Raw genomic sequence first — 20,146 nt, forward strand, 5'->3', positions numbered from 1 at the left:
GCAGGGGTGGCAGTGACTATAACATCAATTACCCTATGGTATAAGCTACGAGGGCTGGGACATCGTGTCTCTATCAATCAAAAGAGTAGATATTTATTGGATATATATACTGGATTCCATGGAGGTCCCTAACTCTGAACTGGGTTTGAAGCATAGATTTTAATTCATATTCACACTGTGAGGGATTTTAAAAAGTGAACTCAACACAGCTTTTAAGGTTCTGATGTGGGAAGACATATTGCAAAGTAGACAGGAGCCAGGGTGAAGAACTGAATTTCATTCTGTTGGCCTTGGAGAACTGCTGAGAATTTTAGAGGAAGAGAGTAATTGGATCAACGTGCATGAGCCTGGCACCAAATTGGATGGATTTTTTAGTTTATTTCTAAATAGTGAAATATATTAACAAGTAAAACATTTTACATATACAGTTTACAGTGCAAAATAATTTCTGCGAGCATGGTTTTAGTGATATCTATTAATACATATATCCCAATGAGAAATTACTGATTTAAATCAATATCATTGTAAATGAAAACAAGGAACCAACTATTTCTTGATGTGGGACAGGTTCTGACAATGCGTATCCCCACATACCAAACCATGTAAAATTTGAAATTAGTCTCTGTCTACAAAAAGTCACTTTGGACAAAGGTATTTTGGAGAAATTATTTGCATGAGAGAACCAAAATATTTTCATGTCCTGAAATAGGTCGCAAATATTGAATTCAGTGGTTTGGCTTTCCTTTTCTTGAGCTCTGGTTACAGAATCCTAGGGAGCAATGTTATTAATACTGCATATGTATACTCGGCCAAAACAGTCTCCTTGGGTTAATGATTTTTATGCCACAACTAGCTTTGTCTGAGACTATATTTACAAAACCTTCTAGTTACTTTATGAAAACTTGCCTTATGGGCTCAACATAACCCACCTCCAAATTCTGGACTCTAAAAGGACAGTTAACAAAAATGAGAATTCAGACCACTATAAAGCAAATATCAGTCAAATTGTTTTGGATATGTAGAGATGAACAAAAAATATTAGAGTCAATTATTGTGTCTATGGCTGAACTAGCTGTACACTGATTCACCAATTCCATTATTCTTTTCATTGAAAGGAATGTTGTTGGACTGATAAAATTTCTACAGAAGGAATCCATGGTTGGTTTCTTTTTTTTCATATTGGCTTTAATTACTACACATTGGAAGTGCTAACTTGAACTTGGTAACTAAACAGATAAAATTGAAGAGTAAATTTACCTTCTTGAATATGTAGCATAATTTAATTTTCATAAAGCTGCACAAACTGAAAGAGAGAAATGCTGATTTTCATGGTATGTGGTTGGTTTTCAGAAGGACGTGGCTGCAAAGGTTAGATTACATAATATTTCCATTTTGAGAATCATTTTGGAGGTGTTCACGTTCAAGTCTAAAACAATTGTCAGTGAAAATCATTCCAAAGTTCCATAAAAACTACTGACCCCGAACAAAATGTTATTTTTATGAAAATCATCCAAAAGTTCAGTGTTTGATATTGTTCTCTTGATGATGGTCCAACATCTTACAGCTGTGATCCCAACCATAATGTTCTGGACACATAAGAAATATACTGTTTCTTTCTTGGTCACAGATTGATTTATATGTTTTTTAGTCACGTGTGACTATATACTCAACTTACAGCGCATTTCTGCTTATTAGCAAACTGATATGATTATTTCTTAAGACAGGCAGAAACATTTTTGGAAGTAGCTTGAAACTCAGTATTATAGTTTTATTATCCAAAGAATAACTATTTAGTCTGGGCGGTGAGTGAAAGGGGAGGCTCTAGTAAAGTAACAGTAAACTAGCACATTGTACATTGTTGTTGCCCAACGGAGGGCTATTACACAATAGAAAAATGGGATTATTATTTTTTACAGGCCATGTGTTAGTGGTTGGAAACACTAACCATCCTTTTGCATAAATAATATATTTTCCTGTTGTCCAAGAAATAAAATAGGAATGCAAAAGAGTGGCTGTAGTCCATTAAAAATCACTTGCAATGTGGGAAATTTTATAAGGTTTTCATTAAAGGGGACTTCTTTTTCTATTCTGGTGACTTTTCATTGATGTGGTCAATCGTTATTTTTATACTTTTTTTGTAATTTCGTGATAACAAAGCATTCCAGCTATCACAATCTTACATATATGTTTGTGTTCTGTCATTCTCTGATTATGTGTGTACACATGCACGTGTGTCAGAATTGGGTGGTAGAGGGTTCCAATGATTAAAAGAATGTTCATCTTCCCTTAATGTTCCAGCTATGAGCGTGGTGTCTGGATAGAAACCATCAAAGACAAAGTGCAATTAGCAATCAAGTACAGTCTGAGCCCTTGCAAGGAAGCACCGTGGTGTAACATTTAACAACACTGTCTTTAGAGTTAGAAAAACATGGCGTTCAAATTCTAGATCTGCCACCAACTAGCTGTGTGACTTTTGGCAAGTTGTTGGTCTCTCTCAGGATTAACTGTCTGATATTTAAAATGTGGATAATCATTACTACTTGCTAAACTTTGTAAGGATTACACGAGATGCTTGTAAAGCTCTTAGCATAGTGTGTGGCTATATTAATCATGGGAGAAATGAAAGCTAATGTTATTAACTCATTACACAAACACGAATTCAGCCTCGACTCCATGCCAAAAAGTGTGCTAAAACCTGAGGATACAAGTGAGATATGGAGACAGACAGAATAATTAGTCACAAGCTGATGCTAAAACAGAGGCATGCACACAATCCTATTGGGAACACGGCAATGAAAGCACTGAACTCTGCCAATGGAGATTGAAAAAGACTCCCCAGATGGGGTGATGCTGGAGCTGAGCCTTAAAGAATGAGGGAGCGTTTGCCAGGCTGATGAGGGAAAGAAGGGCATGTGAGGCAGTGAACAATATGTCAATGGCATGAAGGCATGCAAGGTCATGGTGAATCTGGGGAACTGAAAGTAGACTTCCTTGTTTTGATCAGAGTCTATATATAGGATATTAGCAAGAGGAGCTGGAACGATATACGGGACTCGATTGCCATGTTGGGAATTTGTCCTGAGGACCAGTGGTACTGAAAACTGGAAAAGGGCAAGTATCAGAATCTGGGAGCAGAGCAGAGTTCAGATGTTTCTGTGACTAGTTTAGGAAAGGCCAGTAGGATATTCTGACATGTAACCTTATTTCTTACTTCATAAACACTTCTGTAAGTAATAAGAATCCATAGAGAGAGTGTAGGCAGTGACTGGTATTTATTTTTGAGCCTTAACCGTTAAAAGAGTAGCTAAAATCTCTGTGCAGACCCATATAGCCACATATTATTTAAGCTTTCACTGCAAATAGTATCATATAATTGAATAAGTGATAGGCGTTTTTGATATTCTGAAATTATTTCCTATTAATACAAAAATATATAGTCATTTATACAAGGTCTTCCTAGGGCCTTCTGTAGACCAGGTTTCCAAGCATAAGTGACTTTTAAAAATACAGATCCCTAGGCCTCTACCTCTGGGGAGTATGATTCAGCAGTTCTTATGATGGGCTCAGGAACCTAAGGTTAATAACATGTTCACCCCCAGTTTCTTCTGACGTGCAGCCACATTTAGGAACCATAGCTGTGGATCAAGAGAAGATCCCATTTTTTTAAACATATACTTTCCGAACTTATTTCACATCACGTGGTTTCTCATTTGATTTCTTGTATTTTTTCCCAATGGATATCAAATACGTTTTCTGACTTACTGTAGCTGCTGATATTTAAGGCAAGTTTTCTGATTAGGTACATTTGGAACAGACACCTAGATACAAAATGAAAATTAGTTGCAGATTGTCTTTTTAAAACCTGTTAAATAAAAGTATGAACTAAAGAGAATAAACCTGTAAAAAAGAACAAAGAGAGAAGAAAATGATCCTGAATTATTTTTCCTAAGTTGCAATAAGTTCCAAGTGAAAATATAAACTATAGGAAATGCTAAATTACCCTTTTAAATGTAATGGGGCTATGAATAAAAGGGTCTTTCTCTATGGAATGACAAATATAGTTTATTTATTGAGAAATTCAAATTATAAATATCAGTTCATGATTTTCTGAATATTTAGAAATATCTATGCGTTGGTCTTTATAAAAGCTGCTTCTTGGTGAATTTCTTGCAAGACACCACTAAGGGGAGCCATTGAGCTTTAAGTAGCTCCGCTTACAAGACAAAGTTGATAATTTTTCTCAAAAGGCTAAAAATGTATCCCACACTCTAGACTGAGGACTAAATATCACTGAGTCTATGACTCGAACCAATTAAATAGATATCCCATTAAAAATATAAAATTTATTGCTAGGTCTTTTCTCTTTTTTGGGTATGGAATTAAATTCAACTGGAAATCCAATGGCTTTTTACCTTCAAAAAAGCACGAATGGTATGAAAATGGGATTAGTCTAAGGATTCTTGGATCTAGAGTTGGATCTGATTTTTAGGTGTAGAGGATGAAAATCCAACTTTTGTTCTTTTTAGTTAAGATATCACTGGGGAAAATTTGCAAAGGAGGGGAAATTGCTATAGCACAGCTTCTGCAGCGATTACGATCTATTGTATAGACACATATTTAAAGGCCTTTGAATGTGAGCTATATAAGCGCAGGACAGCCTGACCCCATGGTGAAGAACACAGCTGAAAGTCAACAAGGCCAAATTCCATCTCAGCTTTATTATTACCAAGTAGAATTGACTCGAGAAATATATCCAAACCTTTTGTCTTTTGTTTGCTTGCTTTTCGAATAAAATAGAAATACTTATTTCCTTGCTATTATTTTAAGCTAGGAATGTATAACAAATATAGTGAAAATATGAGAGAATGGATAACTTTTTTTTTGCAAATAGGCAGACGGTTAATTTCTCCAAATTAAAATTTAAAGCTACTTGAATTATCTCCTCTGTAGTTTAATACATGAGTTAATTCAATTGCATTTCTATTAAATTCCAATATGCTTCTGAGTAATTATTCACAGAAAAATAATTTGACACATCATTACATATTCTAGTAAATGCTGTTCATTTGGGAAATTACCTGGAACCCATTTTGCAAAGACAGCTCTGATCATGAAAATATATTAAGATTGAGATAGCATTTTGTCATCACTTGAAAGGGGCTAATATAGGAGATGCAATCTATTTGTGTCACATTCTTTTGGGAATTCCAAAACAAGATTGTCCTGACTGTAAGATATTGAGTGTAAATTTTAGGAGCCGAAAGCAGATAAACCCAAGCTTCTTAACACGACACTCAGAGTCCTTGTCCTCTGTGACTTGGCCTCCCATTTCGGCGTCCACTTCAATGGCCTCCCATTTCTCCTCCTAGTCACCCCCTCCACTTCACTCACGAAACCCATGTTTACTGTTCCCATATAGTTTGGTCCTTTTACCTAGAGTGTAATTTCTACCATCCTTTGCTCTCACTCAGACTTAGTGTTTAATTCTCTGCCCGCGTCACCCCTTCCTCGCTCTTCTAACCTTTTCCCAGGCTGGATTATTTATGTTTCTCCTCTCTGTGTCCCTTAACTCCCTATAAGTAACCTGTTGGAATAATCAAGGTAAAGATGACTTGGGGAGTCTGATTTTAAAAATAGTAAGAGTAACAATAACTAAAATCCAATGAAAACTTCTATGTACCAGGCATCCTTGTAAGTAGGAGCATGGTGTCTGTAATCTCTGTCATCCCCTCATTTAAGAGTGAGGAAAATGAGAACTCAGCATTGCACTCTTCTACCTCCATATGACATCTCCACAGAGCAGATGTGACATGGCATCCTCGTTTTCTTTCACACTTAAGCCACTGAGCAGGAGAAAAAAGGCAAGGAAAGTCTCCAGGCATGGACTAACTTATTAAAACAGAAGAGTTTTATAAAAATTAAGGTTTAGAACATACTTAATCTCTCAAAATCTGAATTTTCTGAAGGGCAAGTTGCTCATCAGAACCTAACAGCATTTTGGAATAGATGTTTTGTGTCAGCACCTTTCAGTTACCCCATTCTCTACTCTCTCTTTTCTTATCGCCACAGTCTATTCATTTTTCAGTGTTTCCACACACCCTTGCAATCATAAAGAGGTAGGATATAGTATTTTTGTAACTTGGAAATTATTTATATAGTATACAATTTATATATAATTTAGAAACTTTATTTTACCTTTAAACTACCACCATTACATTTTTTAAATCTTAATAAAATTATCAGAGATTTTTGTATTTTGTTACACTTAATACCAAAAAGGAGAAAGAAAAACTGTATGGATTTAAATTTTAAAATCCCACTCAGGTTTGAAGGCAGTCCTATTATAAATCATTTCATTTTATAGCAAACCTCATAAATATCAATAATCACAGTTTTTTAAAATCTGTATTTTCATAATCTGCTTCAGCATAATGAACTTTCTTTTCCCAAATCAAATACTTTCCTTTCCTTATGAATTGATTATTGTCAATAGGCCTTTACAGATTTTTTTTTTTCTCTGTTGTGTAGATAATCTTATTACCCACTGAAGATTCAGGATATGAAATTTTGAATTTTGGCTCTATGTACCGACAGAAGTTTCCATGGCTCTATCACCCAAGGTGACTCCATTCCACCTCATTGCTTCTGTTGTCCAGAACCCTAGCCTGGACTCCTTGCATTCAAAAGGAACATTAGCTAGAGTCCAGAAGAAACTGGTAAAGATATTGGATATTGCCTACCAGGATGTCTCCCTGTTGTAAATCATCAGTATTAAAAGAACAGTTAAAAGTGCAAAGAGAAAATACCCAACGATTTTTTTACTATTTGCAATTTACTCATTATAAAAGTAAAGGCTATCCTGTATTTTATTTTATAATATTTTAAAAACATAGTGCATTACAATTTATATTACATAGCTATTTTAAGTTTAGTATTCTTTTATGTGCGCTTATTTCTCTTGGATCAACTACCTTTTGGTTAAAAGTTCATTTGAAATTAGTAATTTCAGTGTTTCTTTTTTCAGTGCAAAATCTTAGCTTGACTTGGAAATTCTATGCACCACATTAGGTTAGATTACAAAATTCTGGGAAACTAAATCACACACATTAATTTACATGTTGAAAATTTCTTGTTTTAAGCATGTTTGCATAATGTGTTTTGAACTAGATCTTGGGTCTTATACAATTATATCTATTGGATAAACATGTAAACTTATTCTGATTTTCACTTGCTGTCAAAGGGTGTGTTGGTAAATTTCACCTATTAAATCCAGTCAAAGTTTGTTCATTACTTTTGCAGTGAAATTCATGACTAGTTTGTGAAATGAACGTTACTATCCCCTTAAGAAAAGAAAATAAGTCTGCATGTGATATTTTGATTGTTTTATATACTGTTTATAAACTTATAATGGAGGATTCATGTGATACTGTATATCTTCAGAAATTTAGACAGTGGAGTTGCTGGTTCCACTATCAAAAACCTTTGAGGCCTGCCTAGTTGTATTGCCGAGTGTTCTGAAATTTTCAGCTTAGAGCAGTCGTCTCAAAGTATTAATGACCATCTCAAAAATGAATTGATGGGTTTATCTTTTGTGTAATACTCATACTCGACCTTGTCTCCCTCTTCGTTGCCCACCCCCGGCTCATGCTGGCTGCTGCTGTAGACCACCATCTTATATCTCAAGGTAGAGAATATGTGTGTCTATGGAATGTTTATGTCAAATATTTCTTTCACGACATCCTTTAAAAAAATGTATCTCAGCAATTTAAATATTTAAAAAACTCAGTGACATAGCGTCTTTGAAAATTCCTATCATACACATATCGCCAGACTGAAAGTATGTAAGTAGATCATAGGTAGGTTTTCCTATAAACTTATCTAAACAGAATATACAATTTCATTCAGACCATCTATTGAGTGATTCAGTTAAGAAGTTTGCAAAAATTATTTCTTTATATTATTTCATTATAATTAATTCCTTTTAAAAACTTTTCACATTCTTTGTGATAAATTAGTTTGCCTTAATTTTGTATCAATTTAAATTTTAAATGCAACACCTTTATTTAATATATCACTAATCAACAATTAAGTGGAAAGTGCTGCCTGAAGTGTAGATCGCTTTGAAAATCTGAGTCTGAAAAATATTTTTTTTCTGGTGAATTTTTATTTTCTTGCTCTAAATCTGAGTTGACAATCATGCTACCTCAGCCTCAATAACACATATTAAAGTGACACAATAAAGAATGCAGACCTTTGTTGACTCATCCAATTCATTTAACTTAGAAAAACCAGTTGTATCAATATTTGATACTGAAAGTTAATTTTTAAAAATTTTTTTCCATCCTTACATTTTCCTCTCATGAGGGACCACAGTGATAGCGAATTTTCATGCAGAGCTTAGAGTAACACTGGTATTTGAATTGTCCCCATTTTTGTTTAGTTAGATGTGTGGGCTCACAGTTTAGTCTTTTATACTTGAAATACCTGTTCTGGAATCTGTTTCTGGTAAATATCCACCAAATGCCCCCTGCTTTTTTAAAAAAAAAAAAGAAAATCACTCAGCCAAGAGCACTGTCTTCATCTTTGATGAAATATAGCTTTCCAATTAACAGAAAAGTCCTTCATTTCAAAAGACTGAACAGAATGCTACTTGAAAATGCATTCCAGCTGGTTAAATTGAAGAACTGAAAGAATTCCAAAGAAAGAATATTCTCTTGGCATTTGATTTTCATTTGGATAAATTTCCATTTGCTCCAACAACTTGTCTCAGAATTTTGTTCTTCCGAGACAGAAAAAGAAGTGTTGATGGCGATGTCTGATGGTGCTGCATTACTCCCGTACCCAAACTGTTGAGTGGCCGTATTGACAGGAGGGAATTGCCTTATACTTGCTGACACATTTGCAATGATTGATTATACAAGAAACGTTGATATTATTCTAATCTCTTGCAGCATTTTACGCTCTAGTTGATTCTGCTGTCTAATTCTCATTCTACCACAGCCCACTCTTTCTTTTCTTTGAAGCTTTTTACTGTTCTATGGGGAAAAAATGTAATTCTAGTCTGGAATTACATCACAGGAGGAAAAACAACTACCAAGTCTCTTATTTTAGTGTATGCTACTCCATGATATTTTTAGTAAAGATGTCACACTTTCATAGCTATAATTTAATATTTTCAGCTATTTATTGATTACCTATGTAAAGCTAATTTTTTAATGCACTTTCAGTACATTCTCAAATGTTTTCACTTTGCTTCAGTACTTCATTTTTGTTACAGATTCTGTCTCAGACTATTGATTTCTTAACTAGCTTGGAAAACATAGAAAATCTCACTTAACATCTACTATATTAAAATTTGTAATAAATAAATTTTATTTATAATATAAATAAGATCATAAAGGGCATATTTCACCTATGGCAGATAATGCAAACTGTTTTAATTAAGTACTTTTTCTCCCACTCTGTTGGTGCAAATACCTGTTCTTAATTAGAAATACTTTCCACGTGCATTTCCATAACCAGCAAGATAGCTTCTTATAATTACTTCATCAATAATGGTTACATATATTTGAGTGGAATACAACTGATTTAATTTCTCTAAAATTTTTTGGCAGTTGTGTTCACTAATCTAGAAATATTGACCCTATAATTAAGCAAGATTAGTAAGATTTTACTGAGTTTCATTTTACAGCTTTTCACTGTGCTCCCTTTATTATTATTTTGATGCGTGTTAGGGTGGGGGAGGAGAGTTGGGAGGGTAGACACATGTGCAACAAATGTGTTTGTATGTTTGTGTGTATATATATATAAATATATTTGCATATATTTATTTATAGGTCTCCTCCTACTACAGATGGAAAAGTTCTATTTTTCGGGTGGATTTAAAAATATTGAGTCAAAGACAGAGAGCCTGTTTTCCAATTTAATTTTCAATAAGTCTGAAAGATTCATCCTATTATAAGAATCTTTCAGAAACTTGAATCTTTAAAATTAAGAGACTGCTAGGTTATATGAATTTTAACTTTTTCTTATCAAACATATTTTCCTTGTTAAATTCACACTTGCATCCTCTCAACTTTTTTTCTTTACAAACTTTCAAAATGTTATGGGGAAGATAGAATATGGTCCCCTAATAAGCATCTGATTAGTGCAGAGGAAATCAAAGAATTACTTTCATTCTTGGATTCCCAACCTTCTGTAGGTGGACTTTCTCTCCCAACATTGACATTGTCATTAGAAGCCCAATTTCCCTCCTCTTTCTCTTCTACTAACTAGTTCATTTCTTTCCATTGTTTTGATTGGGTCCTTAAGCACATCACAATATATTATCTACTGAATTTTGATCTATATTTCTAGGCTGTTCTGTAATTTGTTAAGGTGATATTGATCTATGTTTCTATTTTTTTGTAATATTAGAAGAACAATGTAGTAATAACTTCAAATATGATGAACTTATCTTTATAGAAACTCAGCCTTGATTCTCTATAAATATATTAAAAAGAGAAATACAATTCACAGGTCAGGTTTTTTGGGGGTGGGTGGGTGGATAATATTGGGGCTTCTAGCAGTGGGTTCTTCATCTATTTGCATAATTTCTGCACAGAGAACCTCGGAGGCATAGGAGGTCCACATACCTGGTACACTGGTAAGCATTGCTACCATTGTTCTAAAGAATGTTGTAGCTTTCTCTTTCTCTTTGGCAAGAGCCTGTACACAGTAGCTACTCAATAAATATTTGTTGGAGAAATAAAATGAAAAGATGAATGATGCTCTCTTTCCTTGATTTCATGCCTATCATTCTATTTGAGGGAGAAACAGGCAAGCACAGGCATAGAGAGAGATGCTTTTGGTGTTGTTCTCACATATGTAAGCATGCTGTGATTACCCAGTATTTCCAACAACTCATCCTAATGACTCCCACTTATTATTATGGAGTCCTCAGTCAGTTATCTACCTCTGTTCCAATATTGGCTTGAAGTGGCTACAGCCCACTCCAGAGAGCTACATCACAGCCTCAGGGAAATAATTTTGACTTGTCATGCCCTAGAAGCTCATCTTTGGACCAAACCAACGATGAATAACTAGAGTATCCTTAAGGCCGCTTTAAGAAGAGAATTTAGAAAGTCCAGGTTGCAACAGAGAGGTTATAGAGGACCCTATTCTCTTCTCCTATTTTGAGAAGAAATTTAAATTCTAGAGTAGTTTCAGAGATTTGAAAACTCTAAGGTTTCACTGAGGTTGGGAGTGTGGACCAGAGTCTGTCTCCCAGCCCAAAGCTGTGAGACAGTGGCCTAACAAAATATTTCTGAGACTGGAGAATAAGAAGTGGTCAGGGAGAGGGACAGAAAGGGGAAATGGAGGAGAAAGGAAGGGGCTTTGGATGATTGTGAAAAGTTGAAAGATGGCAATATAACCTTTTCTTCCTTAAATTATCTTCTAGAGCAGGTGTAAATGATGCTTTAGTTGGTGGAGTTGGGAATGTAATCTTCTTTTAAAATAATGAAATATGACCTTGGCTCATCTTGGTCCAGTCTTGGGGCTTTTGAAGTGGTGCTGTGCAGTCTCAAAAGCTTGACTTCCTCTGGAGTTTTGAATGACTGTGGCTTTTGTTGCCATTCATTGAATTTTGCTTTCAGCGGAATTCCACAAAAATGAAGAGCTGTTGGGTAGTGTGATGAAACTTCCAATTTAAGAGGGTGTAGCAAGGGCAACGAATGGCACGTGTAATGCAATTAATGGGGAGAGAAAGTCTTAGGAAAGACTTAAGCAAATTAAAGAAAATGTGACAATGCCCAAAGGAATGAACTCTATCATACTCAATCTCCAGGAAAATGAGTATTTATTGTTTAATCGAGTAGTTAAGAATCAAATAAGATGATCTTGGAAATAAAAAGGCCAAATGAAATAGAAGAAACGTTTTAAAGAGTTTAAAGAGTTTAAAGTTTTCAATAACCCATGTTTTCGATTTTTATTTTCTGAGCAAAGTGGACAATCTTCCTGTGTGCCTGATGACCGTATTAAGGTAGAAAGGGGAATATGTGATCAACGATTGTACATAAAATTCCAGGGAATTTTTAGGAAAAGGGGTAGTGGTCAGGAGGTGGTTATAAATACTGGGGAGTAAAAATATTTAAGGCAGAAGCAAGATTGACAGATTTGTCTCTCCGCTATGCTGGGGTTTGGGGGGATAGGAAGGAGAATCCTTTCTTCTCCATTATACTTTGGTCATCCTTACTCAAGGACATTTTTGGGTCTTGCAAAACTGTTGGAACTTTTTAGCAGCAGAGGCCTTGAGAAATTAAGCATGAAATGTTTCCTGGGCAGCCTTCCCTGAATGAGATGTGGGTGTGTGAATCTGCCCTAACCAACAGAAAAGGATACCAGTGATTTCTAGAAATCAGCAAATATTTCAGAGATCACTGAATGATCTAATAGACGGTTTTCACTACTGCTTACAACACATGGTAAGCAGTTATATTCTTTATGTATATTAATACATTTAACATTTTTGATTTAAACATGAATTAATATATTAACATATTTTACTATACTAGTTGTTAAATATTTTGAAAATCACTCCTTGACTATATACATCCTTCGAGATACATTTCAAAGACTGCTTTCTCCATGAAATCTTCCCTGATCATCCTCTAGCAGGTGAGGAGGGAATGCAAGGAAGCACGGCTTCTACGACCTTGCACTTTGAAGTTAGAAAGATCTGAGTCTGATTCTCTGCCAAACCATTTAGTCATTGTCTCTCCTTGGGGGATGTTACTTAAACTCTCAAGACCTCATTTTTTTAAAAGTGTGCTTAAAAAATATGTGTGGCATTAAATTAAATGTCAACAATCCAAAATAGGTATCAGAAAATGTGCATTTTAGACTTAGCTATATTGCTTATCAGCAATATCACCTTAAATAAAGCACTTTCTGTGCTGCAGTTGACTCATTTATAAGCTAAAGGAGATAATTCCTGTTATTCTCACTATTTAAGGTAGGTCTGAGGAACAAATGATATGTAAGTACTTAGAAAATGGAAAGAATTATGAAATTATAACCCCTAAAATAATAATGATGATGATGATGATGATGATGGTCTCCATGAAAATATAAAACAGTTGAGTGAATCAAGTCACCTTTGAAAATAGAACAGCTTCAATCTGATGATGGTAAAACTCAGGGGTACTTAATTCTTTTAAGACTTTTGGTGGAAGCCGCTCAAGTCTATCTGCTTTGGTACAATTTTGAAAAATTTACCACTTACATATCTCTCAAATGTGTTATTCCCTCTTCATTCTCATTTAGTTAAAGCCACTTATTAACTCTAGAATGTATTTTGGCAAAAAGAGGGACATTGCTTTTTTTTTGCTTCCAGATGTTTTCCACCTTGCTGTCAGGTTATCTTCTTACAGTGCAGGGGGCTGGTCTGTTGTTCTTGTTGGTCTCTTGTTTTTAAATCTCCCCAGTGCCTGTACTCCCAAAGTTGGGAGTAATGGCTTAGAAGGCTCTTCAGAATCTGACTCTAGCCTATTTTATAGGGCATTATCTCTTTCCCTAGTTTGCCTTTGCTTCAGCCGCACTACATGTCTCACTATTGTTTGATCATATCATGCTCTTTCTTGCTTTGTGCCTTAGATGCTGCTCCTCAATGGAAAGCTTCTTTAGCTGGAAAAATTCTACTTGGCCTACAAGAGTCAATAACAATTTACCTCCTCTGTTTCCAGAACACCATACCTATTGATCTACTTTGCCATTATTTGTTTACAACCAACTCTCCTATGAAACTATGAACTCTCAAATGAGTCGCACACATACTTTTATATCTTCCTTGTCATTTTCCCTTCTAGCATAGAGCACAGGTCTTGGCATGTAGTAGTTATTCAACTTATAAAGTCGAATGAAAGGATAAATAGAATGTTCAATGCCAGAATCATGCAAAGCAAGGCGAGTGGTGATACCACAAATCTTAAACAACAAAACAGTTTAATGACAATTCCGTTCATAAAAACAAATTTTCTAATAGAATATCAAGTTATTTTATTAGAATTACTTATGTCACAATTATATTGCTTTGTCAGTTTCTTTAATGCTATTTCAAGTAAAGGAATCTTTGCTTTTGGTGATGATGTAATCTAGTAAATAAAATTGTTCTATATGAAGCATGGCATCATTTCATCACCCCAGCTGGGAGCAATGAGTCTGCAAGGCTTACTCACGGTACCATTGCAACCAGCTTCCAATTTCTAGGTTTCAATTTGTCCTCTGATTAATAAGCACAACACATGCATGCTGAGTTAGGCATGACAGACTTAGCCATATTTTTCTACACTATGAGAAGGATTAACTTCTTAAATCAATGAAAGATAGTTCCAGGGGAAAAACACGGAGAGTAAGGAAAGAACTGGGCAGATGTAGCTGATTCTGTCAACAATTTCTCATGCAGGAAATAATCTCTATGATAGCCCACTTCATAAAAATGAGCAATGCCAGCTAATGTTTGTCCTTAGCTTGGTGACCATTCACCTAGAATCCATTAAGAGAGTGTTATGTCAATTGGGGGCCCTTCAAATTTCCAAGAAGCACGACCTGTTTTACCAGAACAGCCCTGTGGTAGGCAGAATAATAGCCTCCCAAAGATGTTCGTGTCCTAATCCCGGGACCTGTGAATCTATTATTTGATATGGCAGAAGGGAATTAAGGTTGCTGATGATATTAAGGTTGCTAATCAGCTGACTGTGAAACAGGGAGATTGTCTGGGATTATCTAAGTGGGCCCAGCTTAATTACATGAGTCCTTAAAAGTAGAAGAAGAGGCAGAAGAGAGGGTCAGAGAGAGGCTATGTGAAAAGGACTTAACATGCCATTGGTGGCTTTGAAGATGGAGGAAGGGACCACGAGCCAAGGCATGTGGGCAGCCCCTATAAGCCGGAAAAGGCAAGGAACTAGATTCTGCCCCCTAGAGCCTCCAGAAAGGAACACAGCCTTCCAGACATCCTGATTTTAGCCTGATAAAGCCTGTGTTGAACTTCAGACCTATAGAACTGTAAGATAATAAATTTGCAAGACACTAAATTTTTGGTAATTTATGGCAGCAATAGAAAACTAATACAAGCTCAAACTTTGTAATGGTTTTCTTATATTTCAGTTCATAAACATGTGCCAAAAACAGTTTTGAAGATCACTATCCCACTATTCAAATGCTTCAGAGAACTTGAATGAATCACCTTGGTTATGAACAGCACCAAACTTGTCTACACAGACTGTTAGAACATAAGCACTTTAATTTCCTTTCTGGAAACTTTATTCCAGGAAATTTGAAGAAATTGAATTTATTGATGACCAGATGCTAAATAATAGATCAAAGGCAGCCAAGTGCCAGACAGAACTGCATCCTAATTTTTTTTTTTCTTGAGGAAGATTTGCCCTGTGCTAACGTCTGTGCCAATCTTCCTCTACTTTGTATGTGGGTTGCCACCACAGCTGGCTGGTGAGTGATGTAGGTCTGCGCACGGGATCCAAAACCACAAACCCAGGCCACCAAAGCTGAGTGTGGGGTACTTTAACCACTCGGCCACCGGCTGGCCCCCACATCCTAATTTTTTTTTAAGTTCATACCTCTACTATTTATCCAATTCTTATGATAACCAAAGATTTTCCCTTTCCTAAAAATGAGCTGATTAATTACTAGCCAAATTGTGAAACAAGCAATTGTAATGTGCTTACGTCCTCCCCATCTTATTTTTACATATATGGTGGACACATTTTCAGTGTCAATTTGTGAACAAGGATTCCTATTAAGCAGAAATTCATCTGGACTATATCATCTGCAAGAACAGCTTTAAGAGAAATGAAAGAATGTGAAAACAGGGAGATTCTTTAAGAATGAAATTATGCCTTCCTCCATGCGCCCACACCAGTGTGGTTACAGAACTTTGGGGAATTCATTCCAATGTTTTCTCTACTCTCCGTGTTCATTGCTTCAGTTCTTCCTATCAGAACCTCCTGGGGTCAGAAAGTTTTGCCCTTTTCAGAGATTTTTTTCAGCCGGTGAAGGCTTCTGAGCGAACTAGAAATCAAGATGGGATGCTGCATTATGTCAGAACTGCATGTTTAGTCTGCTTTCCTAGAAATAATCAAGAAAAGTTATATGTGAAAAGACACAGATGCTCCTTTCTCAGCAATATTTTCATACTTTTGAAGTATAATATGAAAAAACCTAGTTGAAATCTAGAACAATATGTATTTTGTATATCCACATATTTCATTGATTTCATTTATAAAAGCTCACAAAATATAAACATATCTTAGAAATGCCTAAGATTATATATATATAAAATATAATAATACTAGTATGTGTAGTATATATACTATTATTATAGTATATATGTAATACAAAGTAGTAAATGTTATATCATGTTGATGTTGATTCTTAGCCCAGCAAGTTTTTCTTTGAAAATTCTTAGGAAACTAATATTCTACCACTTATTCTGACTTATAACTGAGCATATTTATAGCATGGAGAGTATCTTTCTTTATCAGACTTTCAATCATTTTAGGAAAATCTTTGAAGGGGTACCTAAAACTAAGTTGCCCCATGTTTAATCGTATTGCTTATCTTTTATTTTTATGATTATGTAAAAGAAATAGGGCTCAAATTAAAGCTGCTTGAAGACATACATTCTGTTATGGCTTTAGTAATTAAGCAGCTCGTGTGTATATCTTAGAGAATCTCAAAAAGTTGTCTGTGGCATTTATAGTTGTTGTCCAGCCCAAATTCTACAAAATGTCTCCAGTTGTCAACTACAATATATAATCTACTGTTTAAAGATTTTATTTATTTATTTTTCCCCCCCCAAAGCCCCAGTAGATAGTTGTATGTCACAGCTGCACATCCTTCTAGTTGCTGTATGTGGGACGCGGCCTCAGCATGGCTGGAGAAGCGGTCCGCGCCCGGGATCCGAACCCGGGGCGCCAGCATTGGAGGGCGCGCACTTAACCGCTAAGCCACAGGGCCGGCCCTATAATCTACTGTTTAAAAATCTACACAGTGAAATTTGGATTTGAGATAACTACAAAGAATCCTTACAGGATGCACAGCTCTGGAAGAGAGCTAAGTAAACACCTGGTAATAGTCAATAAATACCAAGTTCATTTCACACTCATTTCAATTTCAGAAGTGCATCAAGGAAGGACTGTATCCCACAGATTCTGAGACTAATACTAATGTAATAAAATTTATTTCACCATTCTATTTTTGAAAAACAACAACAAAACTCCAATAACAAAACAAAACTTTGAGACCACTATTTGGCTCTCTCTGATTCCTTTCCCTCGATAGCATTTATAATTGACTTTTGAGGAAAAACAAACACATTTATAAAAAAAGTCTGGCTTCTTGAGAGTCTTTTCTCCCTTTGTCTTTCATCTTTTTCACTCAAGTTACAAAAAGAGAGAAAGTTGATGCAAATCTTTTCGGTTTACATTTTTTAAAACTTCTTTTCAGTTCTTGTTTTACCATTTGAGTTTGTCACCCAGCTCTGATTACTTGTTCCTATAGTTTGTGGCATACTATGTTCACACTTTATCAATAATTCTAATAGAATATAGAGTCAAGTTCTTGTGACCAGAACTTATTACTGGCATAAGACATTTGGTGCTAACCTCAAATCAATTCCAAATTGGCCAGCTGGGTTTAGTTGACAGCTACCAGATGAATGTGGCTCTTCTGTACAGCTGAGATACGGAATTGTCATCGGGAGCATTTGGTACAATTTGGTAGCTTGAAAGGCTGGGAATTCACATTTGTGATATTTAAGCAGATTTTAGTCTCACTGGCTTATTCCAAGAATTGGGTAACATGTTATAGTTTTTGATGATTTGTTGGTTATTTGTTATTCTTTTAAATTCCCAAGGAATGAGCAAAATATCCAGTGGGAACATTGACGTGAGCAATCGACTTAGCAGTCATTTCCATGGGCCATCAGCCGTGGCACATCACATTAAAAACCCCAAAGGCAGGCCAATCTTGGGTCAGAATTCTCCTCAGTTAGAGGAATGCCCTACTATTAAAGAAAGACCAAATTCAAAAGAAGTCTTGGCTTAAAATGTAAGGTTTGCAAATCTCCGTATAGTTGGGGGAAAAACAGGTGATGTTTATTTGAAATAAAAATGTGCTACATCAGGGAATCACAGGGATTATCAAGAGCATATTAATTCAGCTACAAGGAAGCCATATTTTGCAACAGGTGTCACCTCAGCTAAATGAAGATGAATTTGACTTTTATTTTAAATTAAATTAATATGTAAACTCTGGGGTAGAATATTTCTTCTTTAAGGTATGCCTTGAGCTTTTTCATTGTCCAAATCCTGGATTATCATAAATTCATGCTAAATTACTTTCTGGTGACTCCTAAGATAAAGTGCCGTTTTTTTTTCTTAGACATTAAAACATCGTGCTCTTTTAAAAGCTTATTCTTTACATCAGTTTGGCCATATCAATAATAGTTATGAAAAATAGCTGACCTAAATAAGTGGGATTTTAGGACCCAAACAAGCTGATAGTAAGGAGTGAGTATTTTAGGTCTATTCACGAAAAAGGAAATAACAAGTTCCCTGACATTGGAACTCCAACCCCTTTTGTTACAGGCTTGTACTTCAGCTTCCTTTTCTGCTTAGTCATTGCTTTAACTCCCACTCTAAGATTAATTGCATGACCCTTGGAGATGAACGATCTTCCACTTAATGTTAGCCAATGCAATCTGGACAACCTCAGGGCTGGTGAGGCTCCTCTTGGGTGGTTTTCATTTGTTTTAAGAACATTAAAGTATCTCATAAATCTATATTTATTATATTGGTGAGTAATCTGCTATAATTAAATATGAAATGCTGAAGACAATGTTAAGGTAACATTGGGGTCACAAACCTCTTTTTATGGTGATTTCATGGCTGCAAAAATACTCTGGAATTTGCTTTTGTCTTTATGTCTGCATCTGTTTAACATTACAAAGCATCCAACAACATATTTTCAGATGGGCACTTTAGAAGTGTTTTAAAATAATAGTGATGGTTTTTGATGATAAATACACAAAGCTTATAAGAAAACAATTTCAGACAAATTTTAGAGAGAATACCCTCACTCAATATAATGTGTCCTCACTCACCAGTATTAGAAAATTTAGTGAGCCAGTCTTAAGGAATATAGTTTTTAAGAATATCCAGGTTTGATACTATGTCTATTCTTACTAGTTTTCAGACTGAGACCAGTATGGAGATGGAGAAATCAGGTTGAGTAACAAAAAAAAACCAGCTTAAGGCCATGAATTTGGAATCTGTGATTTAGAACAGACTGTGATGTGTGCTAACACTGACCTTTGCAACATCGTCAGGAGAAAAGGGATTTGTAAAGCAAATTAATATTGAAAAAAACATGGTTTTTAGTTTAAATTATCAAAGAGTATAAAGTTTTCCAGCACTTTATACTAATTTATGAAAAAAAACAATGTTACCAGGCAGTATTCTTTGATAATGAAGCAATTACCTAACCAATTTTCACTTGGCAGCAACAGAGTAACCATATGCAATTGAGGAAAGTAACACAACTGCATGTCTTTCAAACATATTCCGTAATTCATATTAGCAAAGCTTTTACTTCTTTGGATTTTCTGGGTTTTCAATATTCAGCAAGATGCATACCCTTCCCCCACCCCAACAAAAACTAAATAATGTGCTTTGGGGCTTTATCTTCAATAAAGGACCTCTATTTTCTAAGTTAGACAAATGAACAAAACAAAATAAATGAGAATAACTGAAGATAAGAGACTCAAAGAGTCAAATACAGGGATAAAACTACAAATCAACAAGTTAACTCTGATTCTGGGAAAATGTATATGTTAGAGGATGAATGAATTATAGAATGTAAAGAGGGTGAGGTGAGCATTGAGTGCTTTCAATAAGCTAGAAAAATCACTTCTTTTTGCATTGAAATGTGCTATAAAAATCTATTCACTAAAAAGTTTGAAAATTGAATAAATTTTCATGCATCTGTGCCTAAAGTCAGGGACATAAATGAAAGAAATCTAAGAGTTCCTCACTCATAGGATTCTATGGCTAGTTTAAAGATTTAAGATAAATCTGGCCAAGGGTAGAAA

At 35.2% G+C, this 20,146-nt stretch overlaps 1 protein-coding gene across 1 annotated transcript in view; it reads right to left on the bottom strand.

The window, feature by feature from the left end:
- RSPO3 (R-spondin 3) overlaps nt 1-20,146 on the bottom strand; it is a 76,440-nt gene that overhangs the window by 1,783 nt on the left and 54,511 nt on the right. The window lies entirely within an intron of this gene.

The sequence above is a fragment of the Diceros bicornis genome, chromosome 23 (assembly GCF_020826845.1).
Source record: "Diceros bicornis minor isolate mBicDic1 chromosome 23, mDicBic1.mat.cur, whole genome shotgun sequence".
Classification (NCBI taxonomy): Eukaryota; Metazoa; Chordata; class Mammalia; order Perissodactyla; family Rhinocerotidae; genus Diceros; species Diceros bicornis.